This window comes from Stenella coeruleoalba (assembly GCF_951394435.1).
Source record: "Stenella coeruleoalba genome assembly, contig: scaffold_49, whole genome shotgun sequence".
Taxonomy (NCBI): domain Eukaryota; kingdom Metazoa; phylum Chordata; class Mammalia; order Artiodactyla; family Delphinidae; genus Stenella; species Stenella coeruleoalba.
In genome coordinates, this window is record NW_027646118.1 from 921,858 (window position 1) to 943,183 (window position 21,326).

The following is a 21,326-nucleotide window of genomic DNA, read 5'->3' on the forward strand; positions in this document are numbered from 1 at the left end:
TGTAGCCAAGTTTACATTCCGTGTATTATTGATATCTTATGATGTTTCTTTTCTGTGTGACTTATTTCAGTTAGAATCATCATACCTGAATCCACTCATTGTGCTGCTACGGGCCTGATGACACAGATTTCATTGCTGAGTGATATTGCTTTGTAAGTAAATACCACAACTTCTTTATCCATTTTTCACTTTCTGCGATGTTGAACTTGTACTGTACACGAGGTTCTTGTAAACAGAGCCGTTCCAAACTTTGGGGAGGCTGTGTCTTTTTGATTTTAATTTCCCTAAGCTATAGGACCATAAGTGGAAGTGCCCTAGGTTCTGTTGCTTTGTTTTTTAGATGTTTCAGGAAACACCATACACTTCTCCCGAGTGGTTGTTGGCAATTTACATCCCGCCCATCAGCATAACAAGGCTCCCAGTTCTCCATGGCCTGTCTTGTCTTTCTGGATTTTACACTTTTTTCAGATGGCCCTTTTGACCGGGGGGATGTGAGACTTCATTGTAGTGCAGATTTCCTTTGCAAGCTTGCTTGGTTGGCCAAAAAGGGCGTATGCGTTTTTTCCTGAATATATTCAGGAAAAAACGCATACGCCCTTTTTGGCCAAGTGCATCATTGTGGACGTTCTGCCTCTTTTCCTATGCTTTCAATGCAATTCCAGTCTACCTCCTGAAATCGGTTTCCTGCAATTCTGCCCCGCTTTCAAGTCCTCTTGGCAGCCTTACTTCAGTCTATTTTTGGACGATAGCTGTCATTTATAAGTCTGCAGGTTTGTGAATTACAGTGCCCCTGAGCTCCTTTCTTCAACTCGCTTTCTTGTGACCTGGCCGCAACACCGCAGGATGGCTTCAGGCCCTAATCTGGTTCTGGCACGGCACGCTGAGCCTTTGGTTAATTCCTCTTCCTGGTGAGAAATGAGAGTTAAATTTGCCCGTCCAGACACCTCCAGCTAGTCTCTCATTGGTTCTCGCTATTCCTGTTCATCTTCCGCAGAAATTGCAAACTGGGCCAAACAGGAGGTTAAAGGGACTGACTCTCCAAGTCGGGAGAGTGTTACGAAAGCGTCTGGAATGTTGCACCTGAGTACCAGGGGAGGAAAACTGAGACATATTTGAACACGTCTCCCGATCACATGGTTGATCATACTCTAGGTTCCACATGCATGTTTTAGCTGAAGGAAGAATACCTTAAACCTGGAGAGTTGAGACCCGTGTAATGCGTACCATGCAATATGACTTCAAAGGGTCTTCATTTGCTCACCGAACCTCTCCAATCCTATCACTGCTGCGTTTATGCCCCTGTACACATGCTTGATTCTCTTTTGGAGACATAGCAATCCATAGGTTTTCCGATACTTACTAGTCAGGTACATTCTTAGGCGTTTAATATGCGGTGTTGAGTACATTTCGTTGAGCAAGGAGTAGCTCTTGTCTATTCCATATTTGACTTAAGAAACTTTATCTGTGCTCATTTCAATCTCTGGTTTTATGCAGCACCCCAACTCACCTTTACCCTTAAGCAAGCATAAGTTGGTTTTCTAAATTTGAGACCCTGTTCTGTTCTGTAATTCAGTTCCTGTGTAGCCAAGTTTACATTCCGTGTATTACTGATATCTTATGATGTTTCTTTTCTGTGTGACTTATTTCAGTTAGAATCATCATACCTGAATCCACTCATTGTGCTGCTACGGGCCTGATGACACAGATTTCATTGCTGAGTGATATTGCTTTGTAAGTAAATACCACAACTTCTTTATCCATTTTTCACTTTCTGCGATGTTGAACTTGTACTGTAAACGAGGTTCTTGTAAACAGAGCCGTTCAAAAGTTTGGGGTGGCTGTGTCTTTTTGATTTTAATTTCCCTAAGCTATAGGACCATAAGTGGCAGTGCCCTAGGCTCTGTTGCTTTGTTTTTTAGATGTTTCAGGAAACACCATACACTTCTCCCGAGTGTCTGTTGGCAACTTACATCCCGCCCATCAGCATAACAAGGCTCCCAGTTGTCCATGGCCTGTCCTGCCTTTCTGGATTTTACACTTTTTTCAGATGGCCCTTTTGACTGGGGGGAAGTGAGACTTCATTGTAGTGCAGATTTCCTTTGCAAGCTTGCTTGGTTGGCCAAAAAGGGCGTATGCGTTTTTTCCTGAATATATTCAGGAAAAAACGCATACGCCCTTTTTGGCCAAGTGCATCATTGTGGATGTTCTGCCTCTTTTCCTATGCTTTCAATGCAATTCCAGTCTACCTCCTGAAATCGGTTTCCTGCAATTCTGCCCCACTTTCAAGTCCTCTTGGCAGCCTTACTTCAGTCTATTTTTGGACGATAGCTGTCATTTATAACTCTGCAGGTTTGTGAATTACAGTGCCCCTGAACTCCTTTCTTCAACTCGCTTTCTTGTGACCTGGCCGCAACACCGCAGGATGGCTTCAGGCCCTAATCTTGTTCCGGCACGGCACGCTGAGCCTTTGGTTAATTCCTCTTCCTGGTGGGAAATGAGAGTTAAATTTGCCCGTCCAGACACCTCTAGCTAGTCTCTCATTGGTTCTCGCTATTCCTGTTCATCTTCCGCAGAAATTGCAAACTGGGCCAAACAGGAGGTTAAAGGGACTGACTCTCCAAGTCGGAAGAGTGTTAGTAAAGCGTCTGGAATGTTGCACCCGAGTACCAGGGGAGGAAAACTGAGACATATTTGAACACGTCTCCCGTTCACATGGTTGATCATACTCTGGGTTCCACATGCATGTTTTAGCTGAAGGAAGAATACCTTAAACCTGGAGAGTTGAGACCCGTGGAATGGGTACCATGCAATATGACTTCAAAGGGTCTTCATTTGCTCACCGAACCTCTCCAATCCTATCACTGCTGCGTTTATGCCCCTGCACACACGCTTGATTCTCTTTCGGAGACATAGCAATCCATAGGTTTTAAGATACTTACTAGTCAGGTACATTCTTAGGCGTTTAATATGGGGTGTTGAGTCCATTTCGTTGAGCAAGGAGTAGCTCTTGTCTATTCCATATTTGGCTTAAGGAACTTTATCTGTGCTCATTTCAATCTCTGGTTTTATGCAGCACCCCAACTCACCTTTCCCCTTAAGCAAGCATAAGTTGCTTTTCTAAATTTGAGACACTGTTCTGTTCTGTAATTCAGTTCCTGTGTAGCCAAGTTTACATTCCGTGTATTAGTGATATCTTATGATGTTTCTTTTTCTGTGTGACTTATTTCAGTTAGAGTCATCGTACCTGAATCCACTCATTGTGCTGCTAAGGGCCTGATGACACAGATTTCATTGCTGAGTGATATTGCTTTGTAAGTAAATACCACAACTTCTTTATCCATTTTTCACTTTCTGCGATGTTGAACTTGTACTGTACACGAGGTTCTTGTAAACAGAGCCGTTCCAAACTTTGGGGAGGCTGTGTCTTTTTGATTTTAATTTCCCTAAGCTATAGGACCATAAGTGGAAGTGCCCTAGGTTCTGTTGCTTTGTTTTTTAGATGTTTCAGGAAACACCATACACTTCTCCCGAGTGGTTGTTGGCAATTTACATCCCGCCCATCAGCATAACAAGGCTCCCAGTTCTCCATGGCCTGTCTTGTCTTTCTGGATTTTACACTTTTTTCAGATGGCCCTTTTGACCAGGGGGAAGTGAGACTTCATTGTAGTGCAGATTTCCTTTGCAAGCTTGCTTGGTTGGCCAAAAAGGGCGTATGCGTTTTTTCCTGAATATATTCAGGAAAAAACGCATACGCCCTTTTTGGCCAAGTGCATCATTGTGGACGTTCTGCCTCTTTTCCTATGCTTTCAATGCAATTCCAGTCTACCTCCTGAAATCGGTTTCCTGCAATTCTGCCCCACTTTCAAGTCCTCTTGGCAGCCTTACTTCAGTCTATTTTTGGACGATAGCTGTCATTTATAAGTCTGCAGGTTTGTGAATTACAGTGCCCCTGAGCTCCTTTCTTCAACTCGCTTTCTTGTGACCTGGCCGCAACACCGCAGGATGGCTTCAGGCCCTAATCTGGTTCTGGCACGGCACGCTGAGCCTTTGGTTAATTCCTCTTCCTGGTGAGAAATGAGAGTTAAATTTGCCCGTCCAGACACCTCCAGCTAGTCTCTCATTGCTTCTCGCTATTCCTGTTCATCTTCCGCAGAAATTGCAAACTGGGCCAAACAGGAGGTTAAAGGGACTGACTCTCCAAGTCGGGAGAGTGTTAGTAAAGCGTCTGGAATGTTGCACCCGAGTACCAGGGTACGAAAACTGACACATATTTGAACACGTCTCCCGATCACATGGTTGATCATACTCTAGGTTCAACATGCATGTTTTAGCTGAAGGAAGAATACCTTAAACCTGGAGAGTTGAGACCCTTGTAATGCGTACCATGCAATATGACTTCAAAGGGTCTTCATTTGCTCACCGAACCTCTCCAATCCTATCACTGCTGCGTTTATGCCCCTGTACACATGCTTGATTCTCTTTTGGAGACATAGCAATCCATAGGTTTTCCGATACTTACTAGTCAGGTACATTTTTAGGCGTTTAATATGCGGTGTTGAGTACATTTCTTTGAGCAAGGAGTAGCTCTTGTCTATTCCATATTTGACTTAAGGAACTTTATCTGTGCTCATTTCAATCTCTGGTTTTATGCAGCACCCCAACTCACCTTTACCCTTAAGCAAGCATAAGTTGGTTTTCTAAATTTGAGACCCTGTTCTGTTCTGTAATTCAGTTCCTGTGTAGCCAAGTTTACATTCCGTGTATTATTGATATCTTATGATGTTTCTTTTCTGTGTGACTTATTTCAGTTAGAATCATCATACCTGAATCCACTCATTGTGATGCTAAGGGCCTGATGACATAGATTTCATTGCTGAGTGATATTGCTTTGTAAGTAAATACCACAACTTCTTTATCCATTTTTCACTTTCTGCGATGTTGAACTTGTACTGTAAACGAGGTTCTTGTAAACAGAGGCGTCCCAAACTTTGGGGTGGCTGTGTCTTTCTGATTTTAATTTCCCTAAGCTATAGGACCATAAGTGGCAGTGCCCTAGGCTCTGTTGCTTTGTTTTTTAGATGTTTCAGGAAACACCATACACTTCTCCCGAGTGTCTGTTGGCAATTTACATCCCGCCCATCAGCATAACAAGGCTCCCAGTTCTCCATGGCCTGTCCTGCCTTTCTGGATTTTACACTTTTTTCAGATGGCCCTTTTGACCGGGGGGAAGTGAGACTTCATTGTAGTGCAGATTTCCTTTGCAAGCTTGCTTGGTTGGCCAAAAAGGGCGTATGCGTTTTTTCCTGAATATATTCAGGAAAAAACGCATACGCCCTTTTTGGCCAAGTGCATCATTGTGGACGTTCTGCCTCTTTTCCTATGCTTTCAATGCAATTCCAGTCTATCTCCTGAAATCGGTTTCCTGCAATTCTGCCCCGCTTTCAAGTCCTCTTGGCAGCCTTACTTCAGTCTATTTTTGGACGATAGCTGTCATTTATAAGTCTGCAGGTTTGTGAATTACAGTGCCCCTGAGCTCCTTTCTTCAACTCGCTTTCTTGTGAGCTGGCCGCAACACCGCAGGATGGCTTCAGGCCCTAATCTGGTTCCGGTACGGCACGCTGAGCCTTTGGTTATTTCCTCTTCCTGTTGGGAAATGAGAGTTAAATTTGCCTGTCCAGACACCTCCAGCTAGCCTCTCATTGGTTCTCGCTATTCCTGTTCATCTTCCGCAGAAATTGCAAACTGGGCCAAACAGGAGGTTAAAGGCGCTGACTCTCCAAGTGGGGAGAGTGTTAGTAAAGCGTCTGGAATGTTGCACCCGAGTACCAGGGGAGGAAAACTGAGACATATTTGAACACGTCTCCCGATCACATGGTTGATCATACTCTGGGTTCCACATGCATGTTTTATCTGAAGGAAGAATACCTAAAACCTGGGTAGTTGAAACCCGTGGAATGGGTACCATGCAATATGACTTCAAAGGGTCTTCATTTGCTCACCGAACCTCTCCAATCCTATCACTGCTGCGTTTATGCCCCTGTACACATGCTTGATTCTCTTTCGGAGACATAGCAATCCATAGGTTTTAAGATACTTACTAGTCAGGTACATTCTTAGGCGTTTAATATGCGGTGTTGAGTCCATTTCGTTGAGCAAGGAGTAGCTCTTGTCTATTCCATATTTGACTTAAGGAACTTTATCTGTGCTCATTTCAATCTCTGGTTTTATGCAGCACCCCAACTCACCTTTCCCCTTAAGCAAGCATAAGTTGGTTTTCTAAATTTGAGACCCTGTTCTGTTCTGTAATTCAGTTCCTGTGTAGCCAAGTTTACATTCCATGTATTACTGATATCTTATGATGTTTCTTTTTCTGTGTGACTTACTTCAGTTAGAATCATCATACCTGAATCCACTCATTGTGCTGCTAAGGGCCTGATGACACAGATTTCATTGCTGAGTGATATTGCTTTGTAAGTAAATACCACAACTTCTTTATCCATTTTTCACTTTCTGCGATGTTGAACTTGTACTGTAAACGAGGTTCTTGTAAACAGAGCCGTTCCAAACTTTGGGGTGGCTGTGTCTTTTTGATTTTAATTTCCCTAAGCTATAGGACCATAAGTGGAAGTGCCCTAGGTTCTGTTGCTTTGTTTTTTAGATGTTTCAGGAAACACCATACACTTCTCCCGAGTGGTTGTTGGCAATTTACATCCCGCCCATCAGCATAACAAGGCTCCCAGTTCTCCATGGCCTGTCCTGCCTTTCTGGATTTTACACTTTTTTCAGATGGCCCTTTTGACCGGGGGGAAGTGAGACTTCATTGTAGTGCAGATTTCCTTTGCAAGCTTGCTTGGTTGGCCAAAAAGGGCGTATGCGTTTTTTCCTGAATATATTCAGGAAAAAACGCATACGCCCTTTTTGGCCAAGTGCATCATTGTGGACGTTCTGCCTCTTTTCCTATGCTTTCAATGAAATTCCAGTCTACCTCCTGAAATCGGTTTCCTGCAATTCTGCCCCGCTTTCAAGTCCTCTTGGCAGCCTTACTTCAGTCTATTTTTGGACGATAGCTGTCATTTATAACTCTGCAGGTTTGTGAATTACAGTGCCCCTGAGCTCCTTTCTTCAACTCGCTTTCTTTTGAGCTGGCCGCAACACCGCAGGATGGCTTCAGGCCCTAATCTGGTTCCGGTACGGCACGCTGAGCCTTTGGTTATTTCCTCTTCCTGTTGGGAAATGAGAGTTAAATTTGCCCGTCCAGACACCTCCAGCTAGCCTCTCATTGGTTCTCGCTATTCCTGTTCATCTTCCGCAGAAATTGCAAACTGGGCCAAACAGGAGGTTAAAGGCGCTGACTCTCCAAGTGGGGAGAGTGTTAGTAAAGCGTCTGGAATGTTGCACCCGAGTACCAGGGGAGGAAAACTGAGACATATTTGAACACGTTTCCCGATCACATGGTTGATCATACTCTGGGTTCCACATGCATGTTTTAGCTGAAGGAAGAATACCTTAAACCTGGAGAGTTAAGACCCGTGGAATGGGTACCATGCAATATGACTTCAAAGGGTCTTCATTTGCTCACCGAACCTCTCCAATCCTATCACTGCTGCGTTTATGCCCCTGTACACATGCTTGATTCTCTTTCGGAGACATAGCAATCCATAGGTTTTCCGATACTTACTAGTCAGGTACATTCTTAGGCGTTTAATATGCAGTGTTGAGTCCATTTCGTTGAGCTAGGAGTAGCTCTTGTCTATTCCATATTTGACTTAAGGAACTTTATCTGTGCTCATTTCAATCTCTGGTTTTATGCAGCACCCCAACTCACCTTTACCCTTAAGCAAGCATAAGTTGGTTTTCTAAATTTGAGACCCTGTTCTGTTCTGTAATTCAGTTCCTGTGTAGCCAAGTTTACATTCCGTGTATTACTGATATCTTATGATGTTTCTTTTTCTGTGTGACTTATTTCAGTTAGAATCATCATACCTGAATCCACTCATTGTGATGCTAAGGGCCTGATGACATAGATTTCATTGCTGAGTGATATTGCTTTGTAAGTAAATACCAAAACTTCTTTATCCATTTTTCACTTTCTGCGATGTTGAACTTGTACTGTAAACGAGGTTCTTGTAAACAGAGGCGTCCCAAACTTTGGGGTGGCTGTGTCTTTTTGATTTTAATTTCCCTAAGCTATAGGACCATAAGTGGCAGTGCCCTAGGCTCTGTTGCTTTGTTTTTTAGATGTTTCAGGAAACACCATACACTTCTCCTGAGTGTCTGTTGGCAATTTACATCCCACCCATCAGCATAACAAGGCTCCCAGTTCTCCATGGCCTGTCCTGCCTTTCTGGATTTTACACTTTTTTCAGATGGCCCTTTTGACCGGGGAAGAGTGAGACTTCATTGTAGTGCAGATTTCCTTTGCAAGCTTGCTTGGTTGGCCAAAAAGGGCGTATGCGTTTTTTCCTGAATATATTCAGGAAAAAACGCATACGCCCTTTTTGGCCAAGTGCATCATTGTGGACGTTCTGCCTCTTTTCCTATGCTTTCAATGCAATTCCAGTCTACCTCCTGAAATCGGTTTCCTGCAATTCTGCCCCGCTTTCAAGTCCTCTTGGCAGCCTTACTTCAGTCTATTTTTGGACGATAGCTGTCATTTATAACTCTGCAGGTTTGTGAATTACAGTGCCCCTGAGCTCCTTTGTTCAACTCGCTTTCTTTTGAGCTGGCCGCAACACAGCAGGATGGCTTCAGGCCCTAATCTGGTTCCGGCACGGCATGCTGAGCCTTTGGTTAATTCCTCTTCCTGGTGGGAAATGAGAGTTAAATTTGCCCGTCCAGACACCTCCAGCTAGCCTCTCATTGGTTCTCGCTATTCCTGTTCATCTTCCGCAGAAATTGCAAACTGGGCCAAACAGGAGGTTAAAGGGACTGACTCTCCAAGTGGGGAGAGTGTTAGTAAAGCGTCTGGAATGTTGTACCCGAGTACCAGGGGAGGAAAACTGAGACATATTTGAACACGTCTCCCGATCACATGGTTGATCATACTCTAGGTTCCACATGCATGTTTTAGCTGAAGGAAGAATACCTTAAACCTGGGTAGTTGAAACCCGTGGAATGGGTACCATGCAATACGACTTCAAAGGGTCTTCATTTGCTCACCGAACCTCTCCAATCCTATCACTGCTGCGTTTATGCCCCTGTACACATGCTTGATTCTCTTTCGGAGACATAGCAATCCATAGGTTTTAAGATACTTACTAGTCAGGTACATTCTTAGGCGTTTAATATGCGGTGTTGAGTCCATTTCGTTGAGCAAGGAGTAGCTCTTGTCTATTCCATATTTGACTTAAGGAACTTTATCTGTGCTCATTTCAATCTCTGGTTTTATGCAGCACCCCAACTCACCCTTACACTTAAGCAAGCATAAGTTGGTTTTCTTAATTTGAGACCCTGTTCTGTTCTGTAATTCAGTTCCTGTGTAGCCAAGTTTACATTCCGTGTATTAGTGATATCTTATGATGTTTCTTTTTCTGTGTGACTTATTTCAGTTAGAATCATCATACCTGAATCCACTCATTGTGCTGCTAAGGGCCTGATGACACAGATTTCATTGCTGAGTGATATTGCTTTGTAAGTAAATACCACAACTTCTTTATCCATTTTTCACTTTCTGCGATGTTGAACTTGTACTGTAAAGGAGGTTCTTGTAAACAGAGCCGTTCCAAACTTTGGGGTGGCTGTGGCTTTTTGATTTTAATTTCCCTAAGCTATAGGACCATAAGTGGAAGTGCCCTAGGTTCTGTTGCTTTGTTTTTTAGATGTTTCAGGAAACAGCATATACTTCTCCCGAGTGGTTGTTGGCAATTTACATCCCGCCCATCAGATTAACAAGGCTCCCAGTTCTCCATGGCCTGTCCTGCCTTTCTGGATTTTACACTTTTTTCAGATGGCCCTTTTGACCGGGGGGAAGTGAGACTTCATTGTAGTGCAGATTTCCTTTGCAAGCTTGCTTGGTTGGCCAAAAAGGGCGTATGCGTTTTTTCCTGAATATATTCAGGAAAAAACGCATACGCCCTTTTTGGCCAAGTGCATCATTGTGGACGTTCTGCCTCTTTTCCTATGCTTTCAGTGCAATTCCAGTCTACCTCCTGAAATCGGTTTCCTGCAATTCTGCCCCGCTTTCAAGTCCTCTTGGCAGCCTTACTTCAGTCTATTTTTGGACGATAGCTGTCATTTATAACTCTGCAGGTTTGTGAATTACAGTGCCCCTGAGCTCCTTTCTTCAACTCGCTTTCTTGTGACCTGGCCGCAACCCCGCAGGATGGCTTCAGGCCCTAATCTGGTTCCGGCACGGCACGCTGAGCCTTTGGTTATTTCCTCTTCCTGGTGGGAAATGAGAGTTAAATTTGCCCGTCCAGACACCTCCAGCTAGTCTCTCATTGGTTCTCGCTATTCCTGTTCATCTTCCGCAGAAATTGCAAACTGGGCCAAACAGGAGGTTAAAGGCGCTGACTCTCCAAGTGGGGAGAGTGTTAGTAAAGCGTCTGGAATGTTGCACCCGAGTACCAGGGGAGGAAAACTGAGACATATTTGAACACGTCTCCCGTTCACATGGTTGATCATACTTGGGTTCCACATGCATGTTTTAGCTGAAGGAAGAATACCTTAAACCTGGAGAGTTGAGACCCGTGTAATGGGTACCATGCAATATGACTTCAAAGGGTCTTCATTTGCTCACCGAACCTCTCCAATCCTATCACTGCTGCGTTTATGCCCCTGTACACATGCTTGATTCTCTTTTGGAGACATAGCAATCCATAGGTTTTACGATACTTACTAGTCAGGTACATTCTTAGGCGTTTAATATGCGGTGTTGAGTCCATTTCGTTGAGCAAGGAGTAGCTCTTGTCTATTCCATATTTGACTTAAGGAACTTTATCTGTGCTCATTTCAATCTCTGGTTTTATGCAGCACCCCAACTCACCTTTCCCCTTAAGCAAGCATAAGTTGGTTTTCTAAATTTGAGACCCTGTTCTGTTCTGTAATTCAGTTCCTGTGTAGCCAAGTTTACATTCCGTGTATTACTGATATCTTATGATGTTTCTTTTTCTGTGTGACTTATTTCAGTTAGAATCATCATACCTGAATCCACTCATTGTGATGCTAAGGGCCTGATGACATAGATTTCATTGCTGAGTGATATTGCTTTGTAAGTAAATACCACAACTTCTTTATCCATTTTTCACTTTCTGCGATGTTGAACTTGTACTGTAAACGAGGTTCTTGTAAACAGAGCCGTTCCAAACTTTGGGGTGGCTGTGTCTTTTTGATTTTAATTTCCCTAAGCTATAGGACCATAAGTGGCAGTGCCCTAGGCTCTGTTGCTTTGTTTTTTAGATGTTTCAGGAAACACCATACACTTCTCCTGAGTGTCTGTTGGCAATTTACATCCCGCCCATCAGCATAACAAGGCTCCCAGTTCTCCATGGCCTGTCCTGCCTTTCTGGATTTTACACTTTTTTCAGATGGCCCTTTTGACCGGGGGAAGTGAGACTTCATTGTAGTGCAGATTTCCTTTGCAAGCTTGCTTGGTTGGCCAAAAAGGGCGTATGCGTTTTTTCCTGAATATATTCAGGAAAAAACGCATACGCCCTTTTTGGCCAAGTGCATCATTGTGGACGTTCTGCCTCTTTTCCTATGCTTTCAATGCAATTCCAGTCTACCTCCTGAAATCGGTTTCCTGCAATTCTGCCCCGCTTTCAAGTCCTCTTGGCAGCCTTACTTCAGTGTATTTTTGGACGATAACTGTCATTTATAACTCTGCAGGTTTGTGAATTACAGTGCCCCTGGGCTCCTTTCTTCAACTCGCTTTCTTTTGAGCTGGCCGCAACACCGCAGGATGGCTTCAGGCCCTAATCTGGTTCCGGTACGGCACGCTGAGCCTTTGGTTATTTCCTCTTCCTGGTGGGAAATGAGAGTTAAATTTGCCCGTCCAGATACCTCCAGCTAGCCTCTCATTGGTTCTCGCTATTCCTGTTCATCTTCCGCAGAAATTGCAAACTGGGCCAAACAGGAGGTTAAAGGGACTGACTCTCCAAGTCGGGAGAGTGTTAGTAAAGCGTCTGGAATGTTGCACCCGAGTACCAGGGGAGGAAAACTGAGACATATTTGAACACGTCTCCCGTTCACATGGTTGATCATACTCTGGGTTCCACATGCATGTTTTAGCTGAAGGAAGAATACCTTAAACATGGAGAGTTGAGACCCGTGGAATGGGTACCATGCAATATGACTTCAAAGGGTCTTCATTTGCTCACCGAACATCTCCAATCCTATCACTGCTGCGTTTATTCCCCTGTACACACGCTTGATTCTCTTTTGGAGACATAGCAATCCATAGGTTTTAAGATACTTACTAGTCAGGTACATTCTTAGGTGTTTAATATGGGGTGTTGAGTCCATTTCGTTGAGCAAGGAGTAGCTCTTGTCTATTCCATATTTGGCTTAAGGAACTTTATCTGTGCTCACTTCAATCTCTGGTTTTATGCAGCACCCCAACTCACCTTTACCCTTAAGCAAGCATAAGTTGGTTTTCTAAATTTGAGTCCCTGTTCTGTTTTGGAATTCAGTTCCTGTGTAGCCAAGTTTACATTCCGTGTATTACTGATATCTTATGATGTTTCTTTTTCTGTGTGACTTATTTCAGTTAGAATCATCATACCTGAATCCACTCATTGTGATGCTAAGGGCCTGATGACATAGATTTCATTGCTGAGTGATATTGCTTTGTAAGTAAATACCACAACTTCTTTATCCATTTTTCACTTTCTGCGATGTTGAACTTGTACTGTAAACGAGGTTCTTGTAAACAGAGCCGTTCCAAACTTTGGGGTGGCTGTGTCTTTTTGATTTTAATTTCCCTAAGCTATAGGACCATAAGTGGCAGTGCCCTAGGCTCTGTTGCTTTGTTTTTTAGATGTTTCAGGAAACACCATACACTTCTCCTGAGTGTCTGTTGGCAATTTACATCCCGCCCATCAGCATAACAAGGCTCCCAGTTCTCCATGGCCTGTCCTGCCTTTCTGGATTTTACACTTTTTTCAGATGGCCCTTTTGACCGGGGGAAGTGAGACTTCATTGTAGTGCAGATTTCCTTTGCAAGCTTGCTTGGTTGGCCAAAAAGGGCGTATGCGTTTTTTCCTGAATATATTCAGGAAAAAACGCATACGCCCTTTTTGGCCAAGTGCATCATTGTGGACGTTCTGCCTCTTTTCCTATGCTTTCAATGCAATTCCAGTCTACCTCCTGAAATCGGTTTCCTGCAATTCTGCCCCGCTTTCAAGTCCTCTTGGCAGCCTTACTTCAGTGTATTTTTGGACGATAACTGTCATTTATAACTCTGCAGGTTTGTGAATTACAGTGCCCCTGGGCTCCTTTCTTCAACTCGCTTTCTTTTGAGCTGGCCGCAACACCGCAGGATGGCTTCAGGCCCTAATCTGGTTCCGGTACGGCACGCTGAGCCTTTGGTTATTTCCTCTTCCTGGTGGGAAATGAGAGTTAAATTTGCCCGTCCAGATACCTCCAGCTAGCCTCTCATTGGTTCTCGCTATTCCTGTTCATCTTCCGCAGAAATTGCAAACTGGGCCAAACAGGAGGTTAAAGGGACTGACTCTCCAAGTCGGGAGAGTGTTAGTAAAGCGTCTGGAATGTTGCACCCGAGTACCAGGGGAGGAAAACTGAGACATATTTGAACACGTCTCCCGTTCACATGGTTGATCATACTCTGGGTTCCACATGCATGTTTTAGCTGAAGGAAGAATACCTTAAACATGGAGAGTTGAGACCCGTGGAATGGGTACCATGCAATATGACTTCAAAGGGTCTTCATTTGCTCACCGAACATCTCCAATCCTATCACTGCTGCGTTTATTCCCCTGTACACACGCTTGATTCTCTTTTGGAGACATAGCAATCCATAGGTTTTAAGATACTTACTAGTCAGGTACATTCTTAGGTGTTTAATATGGGGTGTTGAGTCCATTTCGTTGAGCAAGGAGTAGCTCTTGTCTATTCCATATTTGGCTTAAGGAACTTTATCTGTGCTCACTTCAATCTCTGGTTTTATGCAGCACCCCAACTCACCTTTACCCTTAAGCAAGCATAAGTTGGTTTTCTAAATTTGAGTCCCTGTTCTGTTTTGGAATTCAGTTCCTGTGTAGCCAAGTTTACATTACGTGTATTAGTGATATCTTATGATGTTTCTTTTTCTGTGTGACTTATTTCAGTTAGAATCATCGTACCTGAATCCACTCATTGTGCTGCTAAGGGCCTGATGACACAGATTTCATTGCTGAGTGATATTGCTTTGTAAGTAAATACCACAAGTTCTTTATCCATTTTTCACTTTCTGTGATGTTGAACTTGTACTGTAAACGAGGTTCTTGTAAACAGAGCCGTTCCAAACTTTGGGGTGGCTGTGTCTTTTTGATTTTAATTTCCCTAAGCTATAGGACCATAAGTGGAAGTGCCCTAGGCTCTGTTGCTTTGTTTTTTAGATGTTTCAGGAAACACCATACACTTCTCCCGAGTGTCTGTTGGCAATTTACATCCCGCCCATCAGCATAACAAGGCTCCCAGTTCTCCATGGCCTGTCCTGCCTTTCTGGATTTTACACTTTTTTCAGATGGCTCTTTTGACCGGGGGGAAGTGAGACTTCATTGTAGTGCAGATTTCCTTTGCAAGCTTGCTTGGTTGGCCAAAAAGGGCGTATGCGTTTTTTCCTGAATATATTCAGGAAAAAACGCATACGCCCTTTTTGGCCAAGTGCATCATTGTGGACGTTCTGCCTCTTTTCCTATGCTTTCAATGCAATTCCAGTCTACCTCCTGAAATCGGTTTCCTGCAATTCTGCCCCGCTTTCAAGTCCTCTTGGCAGCCTTACTTCAGTCTATTTTTGGACGATAGCTGTCATTTATAACTCTGCAGGTTTGTGCATTACAGTGCCCCTGAGCTCCTTTCTTCAACTTGCTTTCTTGTGACCTGGCCGCAACACCACAGGATGGCTTCAGGCCCTAATCTGGTTCCGGCACGGCACGCTGAGCCTTTGGTTATTTCCTTTTCCTGGTGGGAAATGAGAGTTAAATTTGCCCGTCCAGACACCTCCAGCTAGTCTCTCATTGGTTCTCGCTATTCCTGTTCATCTTCCGCAGAAATTGCAAACTGGGTCAAACAGGACGTTAAAGGCGCTGACTCTCCAAGTGGGGAGAGTGTTAGTAAAGCGTCTGGAATGTTGCACCCGAGTACCAGGGGAGGAAAACTGAGACATATTTGAACACGTCTCCCGTTCACATGGTTGATCATACTTGGGTTCCACATGCATGTTTTAGCTGAAGGAAGAATACCTTAAACCTGGAGAGTTAAGACCCGTGTAATGGGTACCATGCAATATGACTTCAAAGGGTCTTCATTTGCTCACCGAACCTCTCCAATCCTATCACTGCTGCGTTTATGCCCCTGTACACATGCTTGATTCTCTTTCGGAGACATAGCAATCCATAGGTTTTTAAGATACTTACTAGTCATGTACATTCTTAGGCGTTTAATATGCGGTGTTGAGTCCATTTCGTTGAGCAAGGAGTAGCTCTTGTCTATTCCATATTTGACTTAAGGAACTTTATCTGTGCTCATTTCAATCTCTGGTTTTATGCAGCACCCCAACTCACCTTTACCCTTAAGCAAGCATAAGTTGGTTTTCTAAATTTGAGACCCTGTTCTGTTCTGTAATTCATTTCCTGTGTAGCCAAGTTTACATTCCGTGTATTACTGATATCTTATGATGTTTCTTTTTCTGTGTGACTTACTTCAGTTAGAATCATCATACCTGAATCCACTCATTGTGCTGCTACGGGCCTGATGACACAGATTTCATTGCTGAGCGATATTGCTTTGTAAGTAAATACCACAACTTCTTTATCCATTTTTCACTTTCTGCGATGTTGAACTTGTACTGTAAACGAGGTTCTTGTAAACAGAGGCGTCCCAAACTTTGGGGCGGCTGTGTCTTATTGATTTTAATTTCCCTAAGCTATAGGACCATAAGTGGAAGTGCCCTAGGTTCTGTTGCTTTGTTTTTTAGATGTTTCAGGAAACACCATACACTTCTCCCGAGTGGTTGTTGGCAATTTACATCCCGCCCATCAGCATAACAAGGCTCCCAGTTCTCCATGGCCTCTCCTGCCTTTCTGGATTTTACACTTTTTTCAGATGGCTCTTTTGACCGGGGGGAAGTGAGACTTCATTGTAGTGAAGATTTCCTTTGCAAGCTTGCTTGGTTGGCCAAAAAGGGCGTATGCGTTTTTTCCTGAATATATTCAGGAAAAAACGCATACGCCCTTTTTGGCCAAGTGCATCATTGTGGACGTTCTGCCTCTTTTCCTATGCTTTCAATGCAATTCCAGTCTACCTCCTGAAATCGGTTTCCTGCAATTCTGCCCCGCTTTCAAGTCCTCTTGGCAGCCTTACTTCAGTCTATTTTTGGACGATAGCTGTCATTTATAACTCTGCAGGTTTGTGCATTACAGTGCCCCTGAGCTCCTTTCTTCAACTTGCTTTCTTGTGACCTGGCCGCAACACCACAGGATGGCTTCAGGCCCTAATCTGGTTCCGGCATGGCACGCTGAGCCTTTGGTTATTTCCTTTTCCTGGTGGGAAATGAGAGTTAAATTTGCCCGTCCAGACACCTCCAGCTAGTCTCTCATTGGTTCTCGCTATTCCTGTTCATCTTCCGCAGAAATTGCAAACTGGGTCAAACAGGAGGTTAAAGGCGCTGACTCTCCAAGTGGGGAGAGTGTTAGTAAAGCGTCTGGAATGTTGCACCCGAGTACCAGGGGAGGAAAACTGAGACATATTTGAACACGTCTCCCGTTCACATGGTTGATCATACTTGGGTTCCACATGCATGTTTTAGCTGAAGGAAGAATACCTTAAACCTGGAGAGTTAAGACCCGTGTAATGGGTACCATGCAATATGACTTCAAAGGGTCTTCATTTGCTCACCGAACCTCTCCAATCCTATCACTGCTGCGTTTATGCCCCTGTACACATGCTTGATTCTCTTTCGGAGACATAGCAATCCATAGGTTTTTAAGATACTTACTAGTCATGTACATTCTTAGGCGTTTAATATGCGGTGTTGAGTCCATTTCGTTGAGCAAGGAGTAGCTCTTGTCTATTCCATATTTGACTTAAGGAACTTTATCTGTGCTCATTTCAATCTCTGGTTTTATGCAGCACCCCAACTCACCTTTACCCTTAAGCAAGCATAAGTTGGTTTTCTAAATTTGAGACCCTGTTCTGTTCTGTAATTCATTTCCTGTGTAGCCAAGTTTACATTCCGTGTATTACTGATATCTTATGATGTTTCTTTTTCTGTGTGACTTACTTCAGTTAGAATCATCATACCTGAATCCACTCATTGTGCTGCTACGGGCCTGATGACACAGATTTCATTGCTGAGTGATATTGCTTTGTAAGTAAATACCACAACTTCTTTATCCATTTTTCACTTTCTGCGATGTTGAACTTGTACTGTAAACGAGGTTCTTGTAAACAGAGGCGTCCCAAACTTTGGGGCGGCTGTGTCTTATTGATTTTAATTTCCCTAAGCTATAGGACCATAAGTGGAAGTGCCCTAGGTTCTGTTGCTTTGTTTTTTAGATGTTTCAGGAAACACCATACACTTCTCCCGAGTGGTTGTTGGCAATTTACATCCCGCCCATCAGCATAACAAGGCTCCCAGTTCTCCATGGCCTGTCCTGCCTTTCTGGATTTTACACTTTTTTCAGATGGCCCTTTTGACCGGGGGGAAGTGAGACTTCATTGTAGTGCAGATTTCCTTTGCAAGCTTGCTTGGTTGGCCAAAAAGGGCGTATGAGTTTTTTCCTGAATATATTCAGGAAAAAACGCATACGCCCTTTTTGGCCAAGTGCATCATTGTGGACGTTCTGCCTCTTTTCCTATGCTTTCAATGCAATTCCAGTCTACCTCCTGAAATCGGTTTCCTGCAATTCTGCCCCGCTTTCAAGTTCTCTTGGCAGCCTTACTTCAGTCTATTTTTGGACGATAGCTGTCATTTATAACTCTGCAGGTTTGTGAATTACAGTGCCCCTGAGCTCCTTTGTTCAACTCGCTTTCTTTTGAGCTGGCCGCAACACCGCAGGATGGCTTCAGGCCCTAATCTGGTTCCGGTACGGCACGCTGAGCCTTTGGTTATTTCCTCTTCCTGGTGGGAAATGAGAGTTAAATTTGCCCGTCCAGACACCTCCAGCTAGCCTCTCATTGGTTCTCGCTATTCCTGTTCATCTTCCGCAGAAATTGCAAACTGGGCCAAACAGGAGGTTAAAGGCGCTGACTCTCCAAGTGGGGAGAGTGTTAGTAAAGCGTCTGGAATGTTGCACCCGAGTACCAGGGGAGGACAACTGAGACATATTTGAACACGTCTCCCGTTCACATGGTTGATCATACTTGGGTTCCACATGAATGTTTTAGCTGAGGGAAGAATACCTAAAACCTGGGTAGTTGAAACCCGTGGAATGGGAACCATGCAATATGACTTCAAAGGGTCTTCATTTGCTCACCGAACCTCTCCAATCCTATCACTGCTGCGTTTATGCCCCTGTACACATGCTTGATTCTCTTTCGGAGACATAGCAATCCATAGGTTTTAAGATACTTACTAGTCAGGTACATTCTTAGGCGTTTAATATGCGGTGTTGAGTCCATTTCGTTGAGCAAGGAGTAGCTCTTGTCTATTCCATATTTGGCTTAAGGAACTTTATCTGTGCTCATTTCAATCTCTGGTTTTATACAGCCACCCAACTCACCTTTCCCCTTAAGCAGCATAAGTGGGTTTTCTAAATTTGAGACCCTGTTCTGTTTTGGAATTCAGTTCCTGTGTAGCCAAGTTTACATTCCGTGTATTAGTGATATCTTATGATGTTTCTTTTTCTGTGTGACTTATTTCAGTTAGAATCATCGTACCTGAATCTACTCATTATGCTGCTACGGGCCTGATGACATAGATTTCATTGCTGAGTGATACTGCATTGTACGTAAGTACCACAAGTTCTTTATCCATTTTTCACTTTCTGCGATGTTGAACTTGTACTGTAAACGAGGTTCTTGTAAACAGAGCCGTTCCAAACTTTGGGGTGGCTGTGTCTTTTTGATTTTAATTTCCCTAAGCTATAGGACCATAAGTGGAAGTGCCCTAGGCTCTGTTGCTTTGTTTTCTAGATGTTTCAGGAAACACCATACACTTCTCCCGAGTGTCTGTTGGCAATTTACATCCCGCCCATCAGCATAACAAGGCTCCCAGTTCTCCATGGCCTGTCCTGCCTTTCTGGATTTTACACTTTTTTCAGATGGCCCTTTTGACCGGGGGGAAGTGAGACTTCATTGTAGTGCAGATTTCCTTTGCAAGCTTGCTTGGTTGGCCAAAAAGGGCGTATGCGTTTTTTCCTGAATATATTCAGGAAAAAACGCATACGCCCTTTTTGGCCAAGTGCATCATTGTGGACGTTCTGCCTCTTTTCCTATGCTTTCAATGCAATTCCAGTCTACCTCCTGAAATCGGTTTCCTGCAATTCTGCCCCGCTTTCAAGTCCTCTTGGCAGCCTTACTTCAGTCTATTTTTGGACGATAGCTGTCATTTATAACTCTGCAGGTTTGTGAATTACAGTGCCCCTGAGCTCCTTTCTTCAACTCGCTTTCTTGTGACCTGGCCGCAACACCGCAGGATGGCTTCAGGACCTAATCTGGTTCCGGCACGGCATGCTGAGCCTTTGGTTAATTCCTCTTCCTGGTGGGAAATGAGAGTTAAATTTGCCCGTCCAGACACCTCCAGCTAGTCTCTCATTGGTTCTCGCTATTCCTGTTCATCTTCCGCAGAAATTGCAAACTGGGCCAAACAGGAGGTTAAAGGGACTGACTCTCCAAGTCGGGAGAGTGTTAGTAAAGCGTCTGGAATGTTGCACCCGAGTACCAGGGTACGAAAACTGAGACATATTTGAACACGTCTCCCGATCACATGGTTGATCATACTCTAGGTTCCACATGCATGTTTTAGCTGAAGGAAGAATACCTTAAACCTGGGTAGTTGAAAACCGTGGAATGGGTACCATGCAATATGACTTCAAAGTGTCTTCATTTGCGCACCGAACCTCTCCAATCCTATCACTGCTGCGCTTATGCCCCTGTACACATGCTTGATTCTCTTTTGGAGACATAGCAATCCATAGGTTTTAAGATACTTACTAGTCAGGAACATTCTTAGGCGTTTAATATGCGGTGTTGAGTCCATTTCGTTGAGCAAGGAGTAGCTCTTGTCTATTCCATATTTGACTTAAGGAACTTTATCTGTGCTCATTTCAATCTCTGGTTTTATGCAGCACCCCAACTCACCTTTCCCCTTAAGCAAGCATAAGTTGGTTTTCTAAATTTGAGACCCTGTTCTGTTCTGTAATTCAGTTCCTGTGTAGCCAAGTTTACATTCCGTGTATTACTGATATCTTATGATGTTTCTTTTTCTGTGTGACTTACTTCAGTTAGAATCATCATACCTGAATCCACTCATTGTGCTGCTAAGGGCCTGATGACACAGATTTCATTGCTGAGTGATATTGCTTTGTAAGTAAATACCACAACTTCTTTATCCATTTTTCACTTTCTGCGATGTTGAACTTGTACTGTAAACGAGGTTCTTGTAAACGGAGCCGTTCCAAACTTTGGGGTGGCTGTGTCTTTTTGATTTTAATTTCCCTAAGCTATAGGACCATAAGTGGAAGTGCCCTAGGTTCTGTTGCTTTGTTTTTTAGATGTTTCAGGAAACACCATACACTTCTCCCGAGTGGTTGTTGGCAATTTACATCCCGCCCATCAGCATAACAAGGCTCCCAGTTCTCCATGGCCTGTCCTGCCTTTCTGGATTTTACACTTTTTTCAGATGGCCCTTTTGACCGGGGGGAAGTGAGTCTTCATTGTAGTGCAGATTTCCTTTGCAAGCTTGCTTGGTTGGCCAAAAAGGGCGTATGCGTTTTTTCCTGAATATATTCAGGAAAAAACGCATACGCCCTTTTTGGCCAAGTGCATCATTGTGGACGTTCTGCCTCTTTTCCTATGCTTTCAATGCAATTCCAGTCTACCTCCTGAAATCGGTTTCCTGCAATTCTGCCCCGCTTTCAAGTCCTCTTGGCAGCCTTACTTCAGTGTATTTTTGGACGATAACTGTCATTTATAACTCTGCAGGTTTGTGAATTACAGTGCCCCTG

At 43.8% G+C, this 21,326-nt stretch overlaps 1 long non-coding RNA gene across 13 annotated transcripts in view; it reads left to right on the forward strand.

The window, feature by feature from the left end:
• LOC307181315 overlaps positions 1-21,326 on the forward strand; it is a 2,020,778-nt gene that overhangs the window by 914,392 nt on the left and 1,085,060 nt on the right. The window contains exon 5 of one of the 13 annotated variants that reach the window (XR_013826428.1): positions 15,870-15,950. The exons of the other annotated variants lie outside the window; for them this stretch is intronic. This is a non-coding gene — a long non-coding RNA (uncharacterized lncRNA). Of the gene's footprint in view, positions 1-15,869; positions 15,951-21,326 lie in introns of those variants that run through there. 13 annotated transcript variants of the gene reach the window in all.